Source organism: Grampus griseus (genome assembly GCF_964374135.1).
Source record: "Grampus griseus genome assembly, chromosome: 1".
Lineage (NCBI taxonomy): Eukaryota > Metazoa > Chordata > Mammalia > Artiodactyla > Delphinidae > Grampus > Grampus griseus.
This window is the reverse complement of record NC_139017.1, coordinates 147,048,877-147,070,957: the sequence shown is the minus strand read 5'-3', so window position 1 is coordinate 147,070,957 and position 22,081 is coordinate 147,048,877. Positions and strand designations below refer to the sequence as shown.

At 42.9% G+C, this 22,081-nt stretch overlaps 1 protein-coding gene across 2 annotated transcripts in view; it reads left to right on the top strand.

The window, feature by feature from the left end:
• The window catches only part of RNF220 (ring finger protein 220), a gene marked incomplete at its 5' end in the record, with an annotated part of 217,022 nt that overhangs the window by 7,705 nt on the left and 187,236 nt on the right, over nt 1-22,081 (top strand). The window lies entirely within an intron of this gene.

The window sequence follows — 22,081 nt, the reverse complement described above, 5'->3', positions numbered from 1 at the left end:
GGAGGGAGTTTTTTAAGAGGTGTGCAATTACCTTTCTCAAATACAGATTTATTGTGTTATTTTGGTTAAAAAAACTTTCATAACTTAAAAAATAATTTAAAATCTGCTTTTCTCTCCTAACTCTCTAGAAACCTAAGATTGGAATCTATCCCCTACCCAAATGTTTTCCCACAGCATTACATCACCTATCATGGAGTCTACAAAAATAGATCTTCTTTGGGTGTGTATTTTAGGAAGAAAGTTTCTACCTAGATCCTGGTTGCAGCTGGAACCAGACAAGCGATGTGGGAGTTTTGTAGACACATACAAGCATCTGGCAATTCAGACATTTGACTGGCAGTTTTCTCTGTGGAATGTTGTGTTTCTGGGGGGAGACATGGTGCTGCATCCAGTACATTCTGTTCAGCAGACACGGAGCTTTAGGAAAGTCTAGAGCTGCATGGGTGAAGAAGGAACCTCTTGGTACAGTCTCATGAGAAATCAAGCCCGGTAAGCCTTAGTGTGACTCACCAGATGAGGGTTGTCTTTTTCCACTGAAATTCATTTGCAGGCTGAGACTTATGGCTTTGCATCCATCTTAGAGCAGCAGACAGTCAGAAAGCTGTAGGGAGGGGGCAAGGGCCAGCCCTGGAGAGACCTTTGCTTTATTTTCAGGTATATCATTTCCATTTAGGTGCTAGCTGATCCTATATTGCTCTCACCTGACCTTGCTTTTCAGAGTTTGGTGCACACTGAGTCAGAATGGCCTAGCATAATAAATACCTGTTAGAGGGATAAATAATGTATTTGCCCCTTTGAGCCTCAACTTGAAGGTGTTTCACGTCAAAGGTGGGGAGGCAATATAACATAGTGGCTGTGAGTTCAGCCTCTGGAGTAAAATCATGGTCCTTTAGCTTACTTGCTCTGTGACCTTGGGCAAATTGCTTAACCTCTCTGGGCCTCAGTACTCTCATCTGTAAAGTAGGAATTACACAACCTAAAAGGGTTGTTGTGAAGGGCTGAATGAGATTAAGCACACTGATAATGCTTAGAACAGTTCCTCACACATACTAAGTGTGCAATACATAATGACTATTATTATTTTCAAGGACAATCTGGTGGTATAATCTTCCTTGTTAGAAGCACTGACGTAGACAAACACAGGGTCATTACTGACTAGCATGTATGTAGGATCCTTTCATGCACTCATGCCTTATGGCGATGTGGAAGAGGCAGGGAGAAAGGCTCAGAGCCCTTTTCTATGATAGCAGCTGCTTCACCTCCCTGCATTATTATCCATCCACCAGGATTAGCCCTGGTGGCCCTCTGACCTCTCTCTTCCTTCATTTTGTTAAGAAGCAAGGTAATATTATAGTTAAAGAAACTGAGTCTCTGAGTCAGGAAGGGACTTGATTAGGATTAGATATCTAGGCAGCGGCCCAGGTTAGAGAATCTGAATCTCATCATATTTTCTTATTCTGGAATTTTGTATTATCAGATATTATTAGAAATAAATGGGCCATTAGAATTTGTGTGTGCTAGAAATTTGGGCCATATAAAATAGGATTTGCTTTAATGGTATTTGACTAGTATTAGAATTCAGAGTCCCAGAGTTTCTAGTATGTCTTCAGATTTTAAGTTATACAGGCACTTTTCCCCTCTTGCCTATGTGAGAGAAATCTGTGAACCTTCCCCCATCTGTGTGTGTCACAGTCCCACAGCATGATGGATTGTCTCTGCTTGGGGGAGGCTTAGGAAGGGGCTTGAAGAGGCCTTGTAGGTCAGGAGAGAAATACAGCAGCAGGACTGAGCCCGGGGGGGGGGGCAGGGGGCTGCTGGGGAGAGATTAGCAGGGGAAGGGGAGGGCAGGGTTGGGCGGGGATAGGCCTCTTCCATAGTGTCTGTGTGCATTCTCCTAGGAGTAAAAGAGGGCTGTCCATTACCCTGAGCGCACAAATAAACTCAGTGTTTTTCTCTTTGTAGAAAGAAAGCCCCAGGGGGCTTGGGAACACCAGAGAATGACTGTGCATCAGTAGGAGAGGTGGGGAGTAGGAGGATGGGAGTGGGAAACACTGACCCTCTGCCTGAGGACCTTGGATTTGAGTCTGTTATTTAAATATAGTTTCACATATATACATAGCAGAAATAGCCATTGGAGGCCAGTTGTCGGACACCTCAATCCCCATCCGTTCCTTCACGGCTCCATTTAAGAGAAGGGGTTCAAGTCACCCTGGGGGGCAAAATGTCTCTGTAGATCATAGAGCACCTACTCCTCTCTCCCAGTCCCCAGTCCTTTCCACACAGACACAGAAACGTATGGGACGTAGGAAGGGAAACAATGAACATTCTTAATTTTGAGTTTTTAAAGAAGGGTGGAAAGTCTGGGATTTAGGCCCAAATGCCACAGTCATAGGAAGGAACTCTAGGAAAGGAAAGAGTTGGGTCTGAGAGGTAGATAGGGAGGTAAAGGCAGCAGCGCATGCGAGGGTAAGTAATCAGCAGGACTGCAGTTAGGGCCTAGGCTTCAGCTTCCTTCCTGAGCAGTAAAATTAAAAAAAGAAAAAAATCCTTAGAACAACAAAAGTCTGGACGCATGGGCTTCCTTCCTGACAGGCCAACCTGGTGGGGCTTCATTCAGCCTGAGCAGCAGTCAAGGCTGATTTACGGGTAAGAGGTCCCAGACAGACATGTGCTCTTAACCCTTTCCTAACTGCCGAGGTGCCTCCTTGCAAATGCTGCCCTCCTCTTCCAGTTTCCCATCATGGCGTGGGTAGCTTTTTATTGTTGTTGTTTCTTTATTCAAAGAGAGTACCTGCTGCCGAAGGACCTAATATCTTCTTCATGAAAAAGCTGGGTCTCTGGAAGTTGAATGACTTGAAAGAGATCTTACCATCCAGTCTGTGATGGCTGGCATTGTGGCTTTGGCTGGTATAACTCTCAGGCTCTTGGTGACATTACATCGACTTTGGAGTGTCGTGTCCATCTCAGATCATGGGAAATGCCTCCTGGAATCTGTACTGGGGTGATCCTGTGAGCCCCCGATCTACATCTATAAAATACTGATACTGCAGAAGGAAGGGTGCTGCTTCATCTTGGGTGTTTTTTGGTGGCGTCGTGGGTAAAACAGCAGAGTACAGGAGGCATGGTTCAGTTTCCAACCTGATAGAAAGTGTGATACACTCATCAATTCATTTAATCATTCAACCAGTATTTCCTAAGTACTTGTGTCCTTCCAGACACTGTGCTGGGTGCTGGGGATACTATGATGAGCAAGACAGATTAGAGTTGCTGCCTTACTGGAGCTGAAAGCTTAACAAGCAGTTGCAGGATGTTGTGAAAAGTACTCTAATAGGGGAAATATAAAACACCATGGGGTTAGAAGCAGGAGCACCTATCTTGTCTGTGAGTCAGGGATAGCTTTATGGAGGGAGTGACCTTTAAGCTGATATCTGAAAATCAAGGAGTTACGTATTCAAAGAGGCTAGGTGTGGCAGTATGCTTTTCTGGACCAAGTATGGCATCTGAATGCGGAAAAAAGAACTCCGGAGCTTCCAAGGATTGCTCATGATGGTGAGTAAGAATAGAATTTCTCTCTACCAGGGCCTCAGACCTGACCTTGGGTCTCTATTATATTTCATCCTATAGCCAGGCATTCTTGAGAATGTTCATTTGGTGCTTATATGGTTCTGAGGCCCAGAATCATGTAGGGTCTTGCTTTTAAAGTAACTTTCTAAAGATCAGTCACTGTAAAATACTTTCTGATGACATATGATATCTTAAGACCCATGAGCACTCAGAACCATGCTTGGGATGGAGTAGACACTCAGGAAGTATTTGCTGAATGCAGGAGGACCATGACCCTCCCGATGTTTAGTGGGATAGATTAAGTGCCCTAAGCTTTATACTAAAGGTCATGCTCAGCTAGGTGCTTTGCCCTGCATGGAGACCTGATGGATCTCAGGATCTAGAGTACTTCCTGGCCATTAAACTAAGCCACATCGCACCCAGGATTCTTGGCAGGATTTCGTGGCAAAGTTTCCTATGGGAGGTGCATTGCACAGACTTGACTTGCACGAGGGAGGTTAGGAGTGTAGTGCGAAGACTACCAAAGAAGGAAAAAAAGAAGGCGAAGCCAACTGTTGTCCCAGCCTGGCTCATGTAGGCGTCCTAAAAACAGTTCCTTCCAGCCCGGGCCTCGGGACTCCGCTGTCTCTGCTGTGGTTTTCCTTCCCCCGGCCTCTTATCGCCATTGTCGTCGCTCTACATGCACAGCATTTCCTGAGCTCCTGTGTGTAGAGCCCTGGCTCTGCGCTGTTGGTGGGGGAGTCCAAGAGTTAGGAGATGATACTTCCTCTTCTTGAGGGCCTTATGGTTAAGGTGAGTAGTTAGGATGTACATGTGAAAAAGAAATGATAATGTAAGATAACAGAAAGATAGGGCTCTGGGATTTCAGGAGAGGGAGTAATCCCCAAGGCTGGTTTCTCAAAATGTGATCTAAGGACCACCAGCGTCCTGATCACTTGTGGTGGTGGTGGCGCAGGGGGTGGGTTGGGGATGGAGGAGAATGTTACTTATAATGCATATTCCCAGGGCCCACACCAGACCTCCTAATCAGAATCCCAGGGAATGTGGCCTGGAAATCTGCATATTGAGCAAGCAGGTGGCTCTCCTTAAAGTTTACGCTCCTTAAAGTTTATGACCCCCTCCTCCGGGGTGAGAGTCTCAGAGGGAAGCTCTGGCAGAGGAGTATGGCTTTGGAGGAAGGGGAGTCAGGACCAGACAGTGGAGAGGGAGAGGCTGGGATTCCACTGAGGAGCCCGGGGCTGGTAAGGGTGAAGGCTCAGGGCTTGCCCACGGCAGTACCTTCTCCAGTCTCCTGTCGTGGGTGGGGTCTGGCCAGCTGCCTCTCCTTCCCCGCGTCGCCTTCACTCCTCCTCGTGTTGTTCCCCTCTCCCTCCCTTGTTGCCGATCAGCTGACTGAATTGGGCAGACCTCCCCTTTCTTGGTGCAGCGTTGTAATTGGCCCAGCGCAGGGGTTCATGGTGCTTGGCCAGATGTGAGGGAGGCAGGTGAGCGCTTGGGCTCCTTGGGCTCCAGCCAGCTTGTCTTCTCACTGCTGTTACACTGCCGAGAAGGGGCTGGAGAGTGTTTTTTGCCAGCCTCCTCTCTCCTCTTCCCCCTGAAGCTTCTGTTGCTGGAATGCTCATTTGGAAAGAAAGAAGGGATGGAGGAATCTCACGGTGTCAGAATCGGTCACCAGCACCTGCAGGCTGGCTCTCTGCTTCAAGCTTTAACCCTTCTGGGGGCAGCTGCCAGTGGGCAGGAGGTTAAATGAGCCGCGAATAGGGGCCTGGTTCAAGGTTCGGGTGGCTGCAGACACCTGTACGCTAGTGGTTGCTCTTGTCAGGCTTGCTAATGGACTTGGGGTGGTGTTCTTTTCCCAGCGTACTTGCCCCTTCTTAAGCACTCATCACTTTGTATTGTAATTATTTGCTTAATTGTCCCACCTCCAAGGGCCCATGTCTGTCCCCTGTGTGACTCTGTGCAGTATTTCTCCTCGTGTAGCACCTGGCTCAATAAACATTTGTTGGGAGAGTAAGGGAACCGAGGATCACTGTTTCCTGGGCCAGGTTATGCTGAGTGTTGCCAGCTGGCTCTACCCACTTTGACCTAGTCTGAAGGACCACACAGGATCCACCAAGGGCCGGGCACCTCGTGGCACATTTACAAGTGGGAAGTGATGACAAGGAATAGAGGCGTTGGGTACAGCTCAGCGATGGGGCAGGAGCATAGAGCGAGAAGCTCTGACTTGTTATTTGCTAGTTGTGTAACTTTGGGTAAGTTGCTTTGTTTCTCTGAGCCCCAGCTCCTCATGTATAAAACGGGAGGTGGCAGATAATCTTTGCCCTGCCTTATAGGGTTCTTGAATCAGAAAAGATAATACAGATGTGTTTTGGTTATCTAAAAGTAACCATATAAAGGACACACTATATATATATATATATATATATATATATATATATATATATATATATATATATCCCCTTCCAAGAACATCTGTCTAAAGAGTAAAATGGTCTTAGGAGACTAAAGCAGTTTATGAAGTACCTGAGTGTTCAACCTAGAGGGAGCCCTCTTACATGCTGTTTCATCCTTGAAGTTGGCTCCGTAAGAGAGGCTGCATTCCCTGACACTGGCTGCAGCTGTTTATTTTCCTAGGCAGTTTGGGACAAAAGTTGTGTAGACTTTTTGTGAACGTAGGTTGGCAGGCCCCTCTCTATAACAGATCTGTAACATCTCAGCTGAAATTTTATCTTGCCAGATTCCCACTGAAAGGAATGTACCCTCTGCCTTTCTTCTCAGCAAAGTTCAGAGCATCTTTATTTTTCGGTTTCCAGGGCCAGTGACTCTAATCCTACTTCGAGGAGGGAAATGTTTTGGCTCAGGGGCATAATGCTTCGGCCTAAGGAATGATAGGCAGAATCAAGGTGAACAGGGCTTTCTGCCCTGGAGACCTTTCCTAGGCTGCGAGAATAGCCATGCTCTACAGGCAAGTAGGACAAGATGAAGAGGCCCTTGTCAGATATGGAAGGATTTGGAAGGGCCTTCCCTTAGGGGAGAGCTTTAGAAGTCAGAGCTGGGCCAGGAGGATTGGAAAGAGCAAGCATTTGAAAAGGGCTTTACTTGTGCGGTAAACTTCGCTGTGTGATTATTTAATAGACCATTAACAAGCAGATTCATTAACAAGATCTTAATTAACAAGTTCCAGGGTTATTCCTCCAACTTCCCAAGGGAACTGTTCTCCTCCTATTTAGTCCCAGAGACTTCCTATCCTCCTTAAACTAACCACACCAGATGCATTTAAATTCAGTCTTTTGGGCTTCCCTGGTGGCGCAGTGGTTGAGAGTCCGCCTGCAGATGCAGGGGACACGGGTTCGTGCCCCGGTCCGGGAGGGTCCCACATGCCGCGGAGCGGCTGGGCCCGTGAGCCACGGCCGCTGAGCCTGCGCGTCCGGAGCCTGTGCTCTGCAACGGGAGAGACCACAGCAGTGAGAGGCCCGCGTACCGCAAAAAAAAAAAAAAAAAAAAAAAAAATTCAGTCTTTTTATTGCGAGTGAAATGACTGTGGGCAAAGACAGGCACAGAGGCCGCTCCTAATCAGAACAGTAACACCTTTGGAGCGCTTTCTAGGTGTCAGGCCCAATTCTCAGTGCTTTACAGGCAATCATTTACTTAATCCTCATAACATTCCTGTGAGATAGGTATTGCCATTTCCATTTTACAGATGAGGAAACTGAGGCCCAGAGCGTTTTAGCAACACACTGTACTCATTGTCACAACAGCAGGAAATAGCAGAGATGAGATTCAAATCCAGGCAGTCTGGCTCCAGAGTCAATGGGAAGGAGGAAAACCCCAGGAGAGGGAGGCCTGTGGGTCAGATTCATGAGGAAATAAGAATAAGAATAATCCTTGTATCTGCTCATCTGTGCTGGACACAGTTCTCAGTACCACACATATGTATGTCAGGCTGCGTCCTTATGCGAAGTCTTCTGCAGTGAGCAGCTGTTAGGCACAATCTGTTGGCCGCTCACAAGCCTTTGTCACCCTGTCTCCACTGTGAGTTCTATGAGGTGGGGACTGTGTCTTATTCATCTGTGTTCTCAGTACCTACAGTGCTGCCTGGAACGTACTAGTTATGATCTAAAACAAAACAGAACAAAACGAAATGAAATGAAACAAAAAACAGTTTGTCAAATGTACCCCTTGATGGAAGGGGGAAGATGCTTTAGCGTCTGCTAAGTCCTAGTGCTTCTCACGGTGCAGTGCCTGCCTTTGGGAAACTTTGCACTTTACAGATACCACCATTCAGAAGACCTAACTCTGAGACAGGACAGCTTCATCTCATCTTTCTGTGCCTCAGTTTCCTCAGGATAAAGTGGAATTAGCACTAGTACCAATCCCCTAAGGTTGTTACAAGGATTAAATGTGTTCATATAAAATGCAAATGAAGTCCTAAGAACAGGCCCTGGCACAAAGTAAGCCTTTAATACAAGTTAGCTAGAATCACTATTACAGGGGCTTGGGCACAGATCTGAAGTCTCTTGAACCAGGCTCTTCCCCTGACCCCCAACCTCTACTCTTGATAACATTACAGGGACAGTGAACTCTGGTGAGCCTTGATCTCTTATGGGTTTGTACAGTTTGTGACAGGTCTTTCTATAGCCAAAAGAATTCCCGATTGATATTAAGGAGCTGGTACCCACAATGTTGTCCTTCCTTCTTGGCTCCAGTTAAATGGGGCTGGGGCAAGAAGGACTAGAACTCACCTGGTGACCCCCCTTTTTAACTGCCCTCAAAGGCATAGGATGGAAATAACTAGAACTCTTACCCTGGAAAGGACAGTGAACCATCAGGACTTTCTTTTGGGATAAAGGGCTTGGCTAGACTTGTTGTTGGCCTCTGCCCTGCCAGCCACTCAAATAGCAAAGTCTGTGGGCCAGCTATATTCGGGAGAGGATAAGGGAGTGGCAGAATGCCTAGAATCATTGGGAAATTTGAGCTAGGAAGGAGCTATTGCAGGTTGCTTTATTTTTCTTATTATTTAATTACTTACCTGAAGCTTAAGACTGTGTTTTCCCCTTTATCCTAAGGGGAAAAACAATCCTTTATCACTATCTAGATTCTCATCCCATTCGTACATTCTACAAAAACCCTTCTCAATCTCAACTTGAAGACTTCTTAGAACACCTGTTCTCACGGCTGGCCACTTTTTTTTTTTTTTGCGGTACGCGGGCCTCTCATTGTTGTGGCCTCTCCCGTTGCAGAGCACAGGCTCCGGACGCGCAGGCTCAGCGGCCATGGCTCACGGGCCCAGCCACTCCGCGGCACGTGGGATCTTCCCGGACCGGGGCACGAACCCGTGTCCCCTGCATCGGCAGGCGGACTCTCAACCACTGCGCCACCAGCGAAGCCGAAGGCTGGCCACTTTTGCTCCCACTCCAGTATCCACCCCCTGCCCCATCATCGGTAGTTAACGATCGATTGATGCTCATAAACCGCCAAACTGGCCTCCCTCTTCCCAACTTAGCATCCTTGTGTTCTTTCTAAGTAGCATGGCCACAATATCACTTTCTTTAGCAGCGTTCTAACTTCTAAGAAGCTTAATAGGCAAGGAGATTGTGGGCTCTTTGACTTTCTCTGAGCCTCAGCCCTAAGTGGTTTATTCTATTAAGCTGATTCTTGATGGTGCATAGAGCTTCGCTGGATAAGAAGTTGGGGGCAGTGGGGGTGGAGTGCAGTTAGAGGCATAGGATGCTCTCAGTCCCCCTTCCACTATGCCCCTCCCTCCAAGCCATTCCTGCCCTGTAATTCTGTTTTCAGAGCTCAGGAATGAAGGGAGTGGTAATGGAGCTAAAGTAAAGAACATTTCTTAGAGGACTTAAGAAGTTGGCTTTTTTTCCTGAGCTGTGCTTTGCACTCTCCCCACTATCCTTCCTGCCCATTTGTTCCTGCTCTTCAATCAACCACTTTGGGATTTTTTTCCTTTCTTTCCTTCCACCTTAACTTTTGCCTCCACTCCCATTATAGCCACACACACACAAAAAGAGTAATGAATACAAATTAAGAACTATTGATTCAAAGGCAGGAAATCCAGGTGTGGAATGTAGGAAAAAATAACAGATTCAGTTCTAACAAGGAAACAATGCAGAATTCTTCTTGATGTTTTTCCTCAGAGTTATGCCAAGATGAATTTCTTCCTTCTGATATTTGGACCCAGATTAAAGATTTTCGGGTTTCCCTATTAACATTCTTTCTTGCTTCAGGAGGGCCAGCAGGTTGGAGAGCAGAAGAGTGTCTGTTTTTTACTGAATCACAGTCAGCTGCAGAGAAACTTTAAGGGAACTTTGTGAGCAGGAAAAATGGGGCTGTTGGAGAATTGAGGGAAGGGAATCCCGAGTGTAAGAGTAGAAAAAGTACAGGACAGACTTCACAGAGGAGGCAGGAAGAAAACCAAAAATGATCAGAAAGCTAAAAAGAAGGAAAGAAAACTTGAAGATGGAGGCAGGAAGACGATGGAAATTTTGAAGCATTTCAAGGAATTACACATATTTTGTTTGATAACACAGCCATTGTTGGTGAAGGTATGGGGAGACAGGGTCCTGTACACATCATTGGTGGGAGTGTAAAGTGGTACAGTGTCCTTGGAGGGCAGGTTAGTACTATTTGCCTGTGAAAGTTTTAAATGCAAATATCCTTTGATGCGATTCAACAATAAGAAATGATCCTACATATATTTGGTCGAGTACCTAAAGATGTATGTACTTTATAGTATTGTTTGTAATTTGAAAAAAAGAGAAGCAACCTAAATGTAGATAGGTAGGGAATTGATAAAATAAATTATGATACCTCTGTATAATAGAATATTAGGTAGTGGTTTTTAAAAATGAGTTAGAGCCATATGTGCTTATATGTAACACAAGGTACAGAGAAGTATATGACCCCTTTGTATAGAGAAGAAGATATGTATATATCTTTATTTGATATTTGCATGCAGAACTTTTGAAAGGGTGCAAAAGTAATTGTTGACAATAGCTTCCTTTGGGGAGTATGACTGAGATGGAAAGTAGGAGTAGTACTTTGTATTTTATGCTCTTCTGTGGTATTTGAATAGTTAACATGTACATGTACTATTTTATAATTTAAAAATCTGGTTTATAATTTAAAACAGATAATGTGGAAGTACTGGAGTAGAAAAAGGACGCTAGGTAAAAACTACAGAAATCCAAATAAAAAGTATGGACTTTGGTTAATAATAGTGTATCAATATTGGCTTGTTAGTTATGACAAAGTACCATACTAAAATAAGATGTTAATAATAGGGGAAACTGAGTGTGAGGAATATAGGAACTTTCTGTACTGTCTTTGCAACTTTTCTGTAAATCTAAAAACTATTCTAAAAGATTTATTTTAAAAAAGACAATTTGGAAGACTATTTTATGGGAAAGGTCCATAGCCTAGCATCTAAAGATTGAATATAAGAGAGATGAATTGATAAAATTGAATGATTCGTCTGGTTCTAGAACTAATTACTAATTGGTTCCATTTCTTTGAAACGGCCAAGTGGGATGAGATGTACAGTCACAATTGCTGGACAAGTGTCTGATTTCTTGTTGTTGTTTATTAAATTTATTTTCTTTTCTGAATCAGTTTGTAAAAAAGTTTAACTGATGGTTGTTTCAGTTTCAACGTCCAAAAAGTACAGACTGGTCCAGGAGCTGTATGGTGAAGGAGTTTCAAAAATGAAGAGACTTAAAGGTGGTCAGATGCCTGCTGCTTTCTGCAGATGAGTAGGGTGGGGTGGACAGAGAACGGATGTGAAGGGTATGTGGACTCCCACTTACCTGCTCTGTTTATGGCCATTTCTATGAGATTTGCCGCTCACGTCGGCACTGCAGCCAAGTAGAAGCAGTCCAGAAGACTCCATCCCTCGCCATCCTCTAAGTGGGGTCCCTTTCCTCCATGTACCATGAGGGCTAGTGGTGGCCATTGGCAGTTCTTTGCAGCATTAGGGTCTAGAAAACACAGACCTGCCATTGGCTCAATATATGTCCACATCTGTCTTTCTGCCGCTGATGGTAAGAAATGGTTAAGACCACGTATAAGAAATGTTCCCTCTGAATTAGTTTACACGCCAGCCAGAGGAAGGAGGACTTGGTTTTACCTTCCCATGTAGTGGAAGGAGATCTCTAGGCCCTGCGCCCAGTTGGCCTTGGCACCCAGTTCAGAGGAGGGATCCTCTGTAGTACTGGATACAACTGATGACTTCATCCTTCTTGGAATTCCTCTCCCTCGGCTTCTGGGACACGATACTCCCTTGGTTCTTTTTCTACTTCTTCAACCGTGTTTTTGTTCCCATAATACCTGGTGTTTCCCCTTATTGCAGCACTTATTTTTTTTATCATGATAGAGAGTGAAGTGTGCAGGTGAGGGGAGTAGGGTGCTATGTTACTCTGTAGAGGAATTTTAAAACAACAATCAGCTAAACGTTTGCTTGCTTTTAAACACCATGACATGCTGACAGTTTTAAACAATGTTGATTATAAAATATTTCTCCCCGAAAATATCCTTTGTTGGTCTAAGTTCTGAAAACTTGCTGTGGTTATTGAGTTTTAATAATACCTATGTAAGTTTCAAATTTGCATCTTTTTTATTATTTATTCTTTAATAAACATTGCATTCTGTGAGGAAGAATTGGGAGAACTTCCAGTTACACTGTGGGCCACTACATCTGCAGACTCGCTTCAAGTGTAAGTGCCTAACAGCTCAGAAGCATCTGAGCTCACTTAGGACACAGTTTCTGTCCGTATTCGTATGCAGGACTATACAGTATCCAAGTCATGTGATACTGCATATTCCTGCATATGAACAGTAGATTCAAAGTGAACAATGAGAGCACATTAATTATAAAGAGGAGGAAGCATAAATTGAGTTATTTCAATTCTGCCATCCTTTGTGACCACTTGGAGTTCTTATTTATGTTTAAATTTTGGAACAGTGAAACAAGCTGTGAACTGAGGGGTGGGACATTTTTGTTTGGTCTGTGCAAATTTTAGTTCGCCTAGTAAATAGTTTACTAAACTAGAATATCTCTAAAAATAAAACATTCCTTTAATATTGTTAATCACTTATGTTAAAACTAAAGAATTCATCAAGAAAATAGCTTTATGACTGATTATATCATAAAAAATGTAAAAAATGATATGCTGTGTCAGATATGCCTGGAATACCTCTGGAGGTGATGTCTGAATTGAAATATGATTGATGAGCAGGTGACAACCACATAAGCGTTTGGAAGAAGGGTGTGTTGGCACATTTAAAGAACAGAGAGAAGGTCTGAGGGCTTGGATGGGGTGAACTTGGGGGGATGCAGCAAGAGATGAGACGGAGAGGGGCTAGACCTCCGCGAATCTTTAGGGTCACAGAGAGTTTGGATTTTATTCTAGATGCAACAGGAGGCCGCAGAGTGTTTAAACGGGGAGATGTACTGTGTTGTCATTTATCATTTGAAAAGATTACTCGGGCTGCTATGTGAATAACCGACTGAAGGAGGGTAAGTGTCCGTTAGAGGACCACTCACTGTAAAAAGGCCATCGCAGTGTCACAGTGAGAGAGGGGAAGAAAGCATGTCTGTCTTACACTTCTTGAAATATCCACAATGCCTTTCCCATAGCAGGTACTTAATAAATACTAAATAAATAAATTTATAAAGCACTAAGTGTCTTAAAATAAAACAAAACCAAACCAGAACTGCAACAGAACAGATGCTGAGTAACATGGCGTTAAGCCAAGAACCACTGACTTTGATGCTCAACAGATTGGATTTTAGTCACAGCTCAAGCACTTATTGGCTGAGCTGCTTTGGGGCAGGCCATTTAAACTTTTTTGAGCCTCAGTTTTCGTGTCTGCAAAATGGGAGTGAGCTGACTCACCTTTTTGTTTTATTGAACAAATTAAATAGGATAATGTATTTATAGCATGGTGCCTGATCTGCGGTAGCCACTCAATAAATAGTAACTATTATGGTTAGCAGGACATGAGACAGCGGTCACTGGAGCTTTGATGTGGTTCCAGCCAGGGGGACAGGGCATCTGAGACTCCTTAGGGTGTGAGGAACACTTTGGATCTTTTCACAATTGAGATTCTGTCTCGTGAATCTAAACTTTCACTGGCTCTTGAGTAACTGGATTTTCAAGTATAATGAGGAAAAATAAGAAAAGAACTCTGGAAAGAGAAAGTTAGGGTTAGATTATTCTCTCAGCTCGGTTCTTCCCTTTGATTTTAGGAGGAGTCATATCTCCTGTCCCTTCATTTCCAAGTGGAACAGTGAAGTCCTAAGGTATGTGCTTCCTTCCATGCAAAGTAGCTGCGCCCCAAAGCAAGTTTCCAGTTTTCTCTGCAAGTCTTGTACCTAGTTAAATGCCTCACTTAAGGATGCAGTCATAGCTGTTTGGCTCTGTAAATCATTTCACCCTCACCTAGAGCATTCCAGGTCTCTGGGACTGCAGCAATGACCATTCAGAATCTTTGAGGACAGGGTGGAGCTGGAGACAGCATTTATCCTCAGAGAGGAGAGAGCCACCTCTTTGGGGGTGATATATTTTTTCTTTCTCTTAAGGTTTTCTTGCCAAGATGTGTGTGTGTGTGTGTGTGTGTGTGTGTGTGTGAGAGAGAGAGAGAGAGAGAGAGAGAAAAGGCCCAACAGTGTAGAGAAACCGTTAGCACAAAGGCCAGGGGTGGGACTTGCCGGGGAAGACAAGGAAGTGATTTTGCCCAGTTTAAATCCCACTTGAACCGTGTGGTTTCTGAGTCCTGAACCTTTTGAGGTTCAAGTTGAGTGCACTCTCGACAAAACGTGATTTTCTGGTTCACATCAAAAAGGCTTTAAAAGACTTCGAAGTCTTTTCCTTGGGACATCAAACAGCCCTCCACAAAGCAGGGTGCTGATGAGATGCGTGCAAATGAACAGATTCAACTCTCCTGTGAGGATTAGATTCTCCTTAAGAAGCATGTGAAGTTGGAAACACGGGAGACGGGGCTACACCAAATATACTCCCACGCGGACCCCGGCGCCCTCCCGCCTGTTTACCCTCAGTACCTCCTGGGCCTGGAAGCTGACCTTATTTGTTATAAGGTTCACATCGGAGTACCCAGGGAATTAGAAGCTGAAAACAAACTCTTCTGTATTCTCTACCTTGCCTAAGGCAACACTTATGTCCCCCAATAAAAGGTGTAAATTAACTTAGAAAAGATAGGTCATTCCTTTGAAAAATTGTCAGTTGTCTAGGTGGCTTAGAGCAGAATTTTGCTTATTGAACCAGCCTCAATCTTTAGAGAAATAAGGACTTAAATATCTGCTCTCTTGTAAGTGGACTAGCCGACTTTGAGTTTGGGGTAGGAAACCAACCAACGCAGTAGACTCTGTTTTCAGAGCCAGCAGCGGATGCTAACTGCATAGACACGGCTCTGGGTAGGTCTACGGCCTGTACACAGTCTCTGTGCTGAGCAGCTAAAATATTAATGATTAGCTTTAAGGTGAAGCAACTCTCCTGAAGAAACCATAATTAGCAATTAAAGTATATCTAAAAAACTGTTCCAACCAGCAGCTTCTAAATAAATAATTGTCACTGCTGATTGAACCTGTTTTCTTTCCCTGTGTTTCTTATCTTGTTCCTCCCTTGCATAACTTACAACCCTGTAAATGCTCAGTAGCTTTTAATATGATTCTGTCAATACGTTTACCATGGTGACTTGGGCCGTATTTGGCGAGCATTTGAAGAAATCAGTCACTGGCTGGAGGGAGGAAAGACAAGCTGTCGATATCCAGGGAGAAATGCTAATAACCCTGGTGACAAATCATCCTCTGGATTCTCCAAGGGTTAAGAAAAAGCACCTCTTAGACATGAGAGCTCAGGGCTAAGTGGTGGTGACTTGTTAGGAAGCACAGACATTAGCTGTCACAGACCTGCAGTGTCCTTTTCATTGTCTTACTTTGTACCTCTCAAAGCCACAGATGAGTTTTGGAGACAAATGGACCTGGATTTGGGTCCCGATTCCCCTGCTTTTTAGCTGTGTGACCTTGAGCAATGCCAAACCTTCCTTTTCTCGTCTGTGAGTTAGAGATTGTAATACCTAGCCTCAGAAGGGGGTGGAAAAGGCCTTGCACAAAGATATTATTCACTGCTTCTCAGACTCTTCTGGGAAAGGACACAAATGATAGAAGAAAATAAACTTCTGGCCCCAGCATCGTAATGGTGAATAGAGAGTATAACGTATTTAGGAATCTTGCATTATCTAAACTTTTTGTGAATTTTGCATTCTGGGTTTAATTTATCGAAATAATGTTTAAATATGCTTTATCATTAGTAGAATTGGTGCTCTGATATGATACATTAATTCAACACATATTTATTGAATGCCTTCTATGTGCCAGGCAGTTATAGACACAAAAGACACAGCAGTGAATAAAATAGGTAAAGTCTGGACTACTAGTGAGTCTACGACTGCATCAATCAGGAAACCTAGTACTGGCTATCTCTGAGATCCTCTGTGACCCATTTGAGGGGACATCAAACCCTACGCCAGAGAATCCTGGGGAGGACTGGCTAGTTGCCATAATTTTAAGCAGGGAAAGACAGTGAAACATCTACCCAGAGAGAACTATCAATATTTTGGCATATATCCTTCGAGATGGTTTTTATGAGTAGATAGGTAAGTTGACAAAAATTTTATAAAAGTAGGCTTATGTTAACATGCTAGCTTGTGACTTTCTTTTTCACTTTTTCATTTATTATAGATAGTGCTCTGTGTCAGTAAATATAGATCCGTAGCACCACTTTTAATAGCTACTTAGTATTCCATTGCAGGGATGTATCATATTTTATTTAGCCAACCTCTGGTTGTCTAATTAGATTGTTTCCAGCTTTTCAGTATTATAAACAACACTTACAGAGAACATCTTTATAAATTCACCTTTGTCAAGTGTCTGATCATTTTCTTAGGATATATTCCTAAGAGTAGAATCGCTGGATTAAAAGTGTGCCTGTTTCAATTTTTATGCTTAGTGCCAGATTACTTATTTCTTCATGCTCTTACCAACACATTAGGATGAAACTTTTTAATCTTTGCCAACTTAATAAGCAAAAATGGTATTATGTTCATTTAATCTGCATTTATTTAGTTACTAGTGAAGTTAAACAGTTTTTAATATTTTTTGAGATTAGTTTATCTTCTTTTTTGAACTGCCTGTTCATTTCTTTTATCCACGTGGTATCCACCTTTCTCTTACTGATTTTAAGCACTCTTTTTATTAATCCTTTTTAATCTATAATTTATGTTGTATATTTTTTTCCAGTTTATCATTTGTCTTGATGTATTGGTGGGGTGTTATTGTTGTTGGTTTTTTGTTTTTTGTTTTTTTGGCTGCACTGGGTCCTTGTTGCAGCTCTTTGTTGCAGCAGGCTTCTCTCTAGTTGTGGTGTGAGGGCTTAGTTGCCCCTTAGCATGTGGGATCTCAGTTTCCCAACCAGGGATCGCACCCACATCCCCTGCATTGAAAGGCGGATTCTTAACCTCTGGACCACCAGGGAAGTCCCTGTTGTTGTTTATTTTGCATACAGAAGTTTTTAATTTAATGAGACATTTTATTATTCCTTTCCTTTTTAGTTTCTGACTTTTAGCTTATCCTTAGAAAGGTATAAGGCCACTCCTAATCAATCCCTAAAGCTTCCAATGTGCAGAAGTTACCTCAAAGATAACAGTCCCCAACTTGGAAAAAGCCTAAATCCTAAGGTCCCGTGGAGGTCCACTCAAAGGGAAGAAAAGGAGTATCCCTACCTGAGAGAGGAAGTCTGTAGGGCCTCAAGAACACCAATGAAGTTTACACCCTAATGGAAAATACAAAACAGTAATTAAAAAAAAATGTGATGAGTGATATTATAGGAGAAGGGTAGAAGATGCTATGGAAGGTAACAAAGAAGAAACCTAACTGAGTCCAAGGTCTCAGGATATGCATCCTGGAAGAATAGATATTCAAGCTGAGATTTTAAGACTGAGTAGAAGAGTGGGGAAATACATTTCCATGCAAGGAAATGGCAAATGCAAAGACTTACAGTCTAGAACTGTAAGTTATGGTAGCCAGTAGCCTTGTGGGGCTATTTAAAGTTAAATTAATTAAAATTAAAGAAGATTAAAATTTTATCTCCTTGGTCCCACTAGCTGCAATTCAAGTGCTGACTACCTACATGTGGCTAGTGGTTATTATAGTGGACAGCTATAATATGGAACTTTTTCATCATTGCAGAAAGTTCTATTGGACAGTTTCTATGGAGAAAGAGCTTGATGTATTCAGGGAACTGACAAGAGTTTACTCCAGCAGATACATATTGTGCAAGGGAGGGGAGGGGCGAAAGATGAAGAGGACATAGCAAAGAATGGAGGGACTTAGTCAAAGCTGACCCTGGGATTGGGGCTGATGTTCCCAGCCTGTTATAGAGGAAGTAAAAGGGAAACCGGGAAATAAGTTTAAGATTTATTATACAACAACCCTTCAGGTAGATATCATCTCCATTTTATAGTTTCAGAAGATTTAAGACATTGACCAGCACACAGCTAGTTAGTGGCAGAGCTGGGATTCAAAGCCAGACCTGTCTGATGCCAAAAACTTGTGCTCTTTCCCTGTATCACTGCAATAGATGGCAGAAATCTCTACCACATGATCTCTTCAATCAGGATAGAAGGGATTCTGACTTAGAACAGACTCCTTCTCAACTTGGTCCTTCTTCTGTTGGGAGAATGTTAATCATGGGTGAGCTTGGGACCCCGCCTGGAGGTACAAGTGAGAGCTTAGAGGCAGAACTTTCTTTGGAGCCGTAGGCCTCCTGTTCCCTGAGTCTCAAAGAGAAACTCCTTCAGGTATCTTACGCACCTTGATATTAGCCAAATTCAAGCAGGAGCTCTTCTCAGGACCTGGCCCTCAGAACCAGGACTGCATTGTCAAGGAGAGCAGCCAGCTTGAAGCAACCCATCTGAAACCTGGCAGTGGTACTCCTGTGTATCAGAATGTGTCCCTTGATTCATTCCCTGACCTAGAACCTGTTGTGGTGGCCACTTCCAAGATACTATCTTTGGAAAGAAAGAGTGCCCGTCCCCCATTAAAGGGGAATTCCTTGCCCTAGTACAATCCCACAATCCCATCTCATCCAGCAGTTGAGAGAAGTGTCAGGCCGTGCTTGCCCCAGCCCTAAGCAACCATGGGGACCGAGGCTTTTAGCTTGCGGTCACAACTCCAGGCATTTTCTGAGCCTGTGAAAGTCATGCATGGCAGGATATTAAAGAGAATTACCATCAGGTTGTGAATTCTAGATGAGTCTGTTTCCCTAAGTACAGTATCTGTTATTTTCTAGGGTGAACATGGTACCTTCACATTCTCTGAGCTGGTATGAATGAATGAGGGGAAGATAAAATGTAGAATCATTCAGAACAGGAATAATGAAGGATGCAAATCTGGGGAAGAAATACAAGAGATACGGTCAAGGTGATAGATAAAAGGATTAGCCTTGGAGATGAGCAGTTATTCTAAGAGGAGTGAAAGAAGAGAAAAATTTTAATTGATGGGGAGAAAGATTCTAGTGGACTCTACCTTTAAAGTAGGAAGTGGAGAACTGTGGAGGAAAAGACAGAGTAGCAGCTGAACACTTAATGCATGGAGGTTTGTGATCTCCATTGAATGTAGTGCATAGATTACTCAAGACATGATTATAAGAAGAGTAAGCAGCATTTCTTCATTCATTCATTCATTCCACAAATTTATTGAGTACCTACTATATATTGTGAACTATTAGGTCATAAGAATCCAGTGTAAACAAGACCCAGCTTTCCTTCAAGCGGCTTACAGTGGTAGAGAACACAGATATATAAACAGCCAAATACATTACATGGCAGCAAGTATTTTAAGACAGATAAGTTCATGGTATAGTTCACAGGACTGGTACCCAACCTAGAATTAGGTCAAGGAATTTTTTTTTTCAGTTTTATAACTTTATTTGACCATCAGCTGTAAGTTCTCATCCAGATTTTTGAAATCAGTGACAGATACATAGGTATACAGCGTGTAGAGCTTGTTTCGTGGACCTTCATCCTCAGTACGTTTTCTGGACAACCACACCTGGACGGATACAGTATGGGGCATTCCTTATTCCTTTGGCCCAGACAGCTTTGTTGAGCCTGGTGTCAGTGCACTCAGCTGGAGTTCCCATTTTTTTCATGGCAAATTTCCAGATCTCTTTGAGTGCCCGAGGGGCATATACTTCTTGAACTCTACTCCATGGATGTTCATATAAATGTTGATGGTGTATTCTCTGGTCACTACCTCATTGATTTCAGAACAGTCCTTCTTCTTGCCACCTTTTTTTGTGGGACCCAGATTGGAAAGCAGGGGATCCTTTATGTTTCAATTCACATGTATGTATCTCCTATGTGAAGCCTTTTCTGATTTCTTTTTAATTTTCAACAAAGCAGCTTTTCACTTACAAACACATCTAGCAGTACATAGTTGTTAATGTTACTTTTTGTTTTTTTCCTAAGTACATTAATTTTTTTATATTGTGAAATATAGCAAACCTGGAGAAAGATGCACAAACTATATGTGTACAATTAAACAAATAATTGAACCCTCATGAAACCACAGCCAGCCCAGGAAACAGAACATTTCCAGCATCCTAGTAGTCCTTTGTATACTTCTCCTTGGTCACAACCCATCTCTCCCTTGCTTGGATAATCACTCCCTTGACTTTTATGATGATTACTTTCCAGCTTTTCTTTATAATTTTATTACCTATGTCTGTATCCCTAAACAATATAGTTTAATGTAGCATTTTTGGATCTTTATATGGGTAAAATCATGTTTTTGTACTGTTTGGGTCTTGTTTCTTTTGTTCATCATTAAGAGTTTAGGATTCATCCATATCATTGCATGTACTTGGAGTTTATTCATTTTTATTGCCGTGTTATAGTCCATTGTATGAATACACCCTGATTCATGTATCCATTCCAATGATGATTCATATTTAGGTTATTTCCAATTTTTTTCTTATGGAAAATGCTACCATAAACATTTTTTATAAGTGTCCTAGTGTACAGGACACAAGTTTCATTAGGGTAGAGACCTGGAACTAGAATTGCTGGGTCCTGAGATAAGTGCTTCTTCAACTTTACTAGCTAACATCAAACCGTTTCCAAAGAGGTTCTGCCAGTTTGTTCTATTACCAGCACGTAGAATTTTTGTTGTTCCACATTCTTACCAATACTTGGTATTGTGAGACCTTTTCATTTTTGCCAGCCTTGTGGATATATAACAATTTCTCAGTGTGGTTCTTACTTAAATTTCCCTGGTTACTGGGTAGAGTACGTTTTCATGTGTTTATTAGCCATTGATTTTTCTTTTTTTGTGAAGTACCTTTTCAGAGTTTTGCTGATTTTTCTGTTGGGTTGTCTCTAACCTGATTTCTTCATGTAGACATAGTATTTCTCCTTCTAGTCAACCTATTCTCCCTCTGAGTATCTCCTACATATATATTCTTTTTTTTTTTTTGGCTGTGCCGCATGGCTTGTGGGATCTCAGCTCCCCAGCCAGGGATTGAACCCAGGCCACGGCAGTGAAAGCCTAGAATCCTAACCACTGGACCACCAGGGAATTACCATCCTACACATATATTCTGTATTTTCTAACTGCTCTCCTTATCTCTAAACTCCATCCTCTTCATAGCTACCAGAGTTCTGTTTCTAAGACAAGCCCTGTTCTTGTAACTCCCATGCCTGGAACCCTTTGGTGACCCCCATGACCTCACAGACAACACAGCGTGGAAGGCCCTCCATCATCTGCCCTCTGCCCAACAAGCCTCAGCTCTTACTGGATCCTCCCAACTCCTCCTCCCTCCTTTTTTACTGTAACCTCCATCTCTACCAAACTGCTTGCAGTCCCCTGAACACATGAAATTGTTTTACACCTGTCTTTGCCAGTTATCCTTTTTCTTCCTTTTGCCCTTAATTTGGAAAATACTTATCTTTTTAAAACTCAATTCAAAGGTCACTGCCTCTATGAGACCTTTCCAGCTTGCCTTCTCACCTCTCATTAACCTCTCCGTCTCTTTTCCTTCTGCTAAGCACACTATTGTTATTTCTAGCAGGGCATTTGTTTACTCTATTTCGTGTATTGGTCCATATACCTGCCTCCCCCGTCAGACTGTACATAAACCCTCTGAAGGCATGGGAAGCCCCTGAATGTAGGGAAGTTTCTTATTCCTCTTTTCATTCCTAAGACCTAGCACAGTGTCTGGTACAGAGCAGGTGGTGGTAAATAGCACAAATTGCTATTAATGTTGTAACTATCATTAGGAGTACTTGTCTATCTGTTTTCCTTATTAGATTATGAATTCCTTGAGGGCCCTGGTACTTGGGTGGCATGCAGTGACATTTGTCTAATGAATGAATAACTATAAAAACTTCTGAAAACAACCTAAAGCAATATTTGGAGTAGAAATATAGA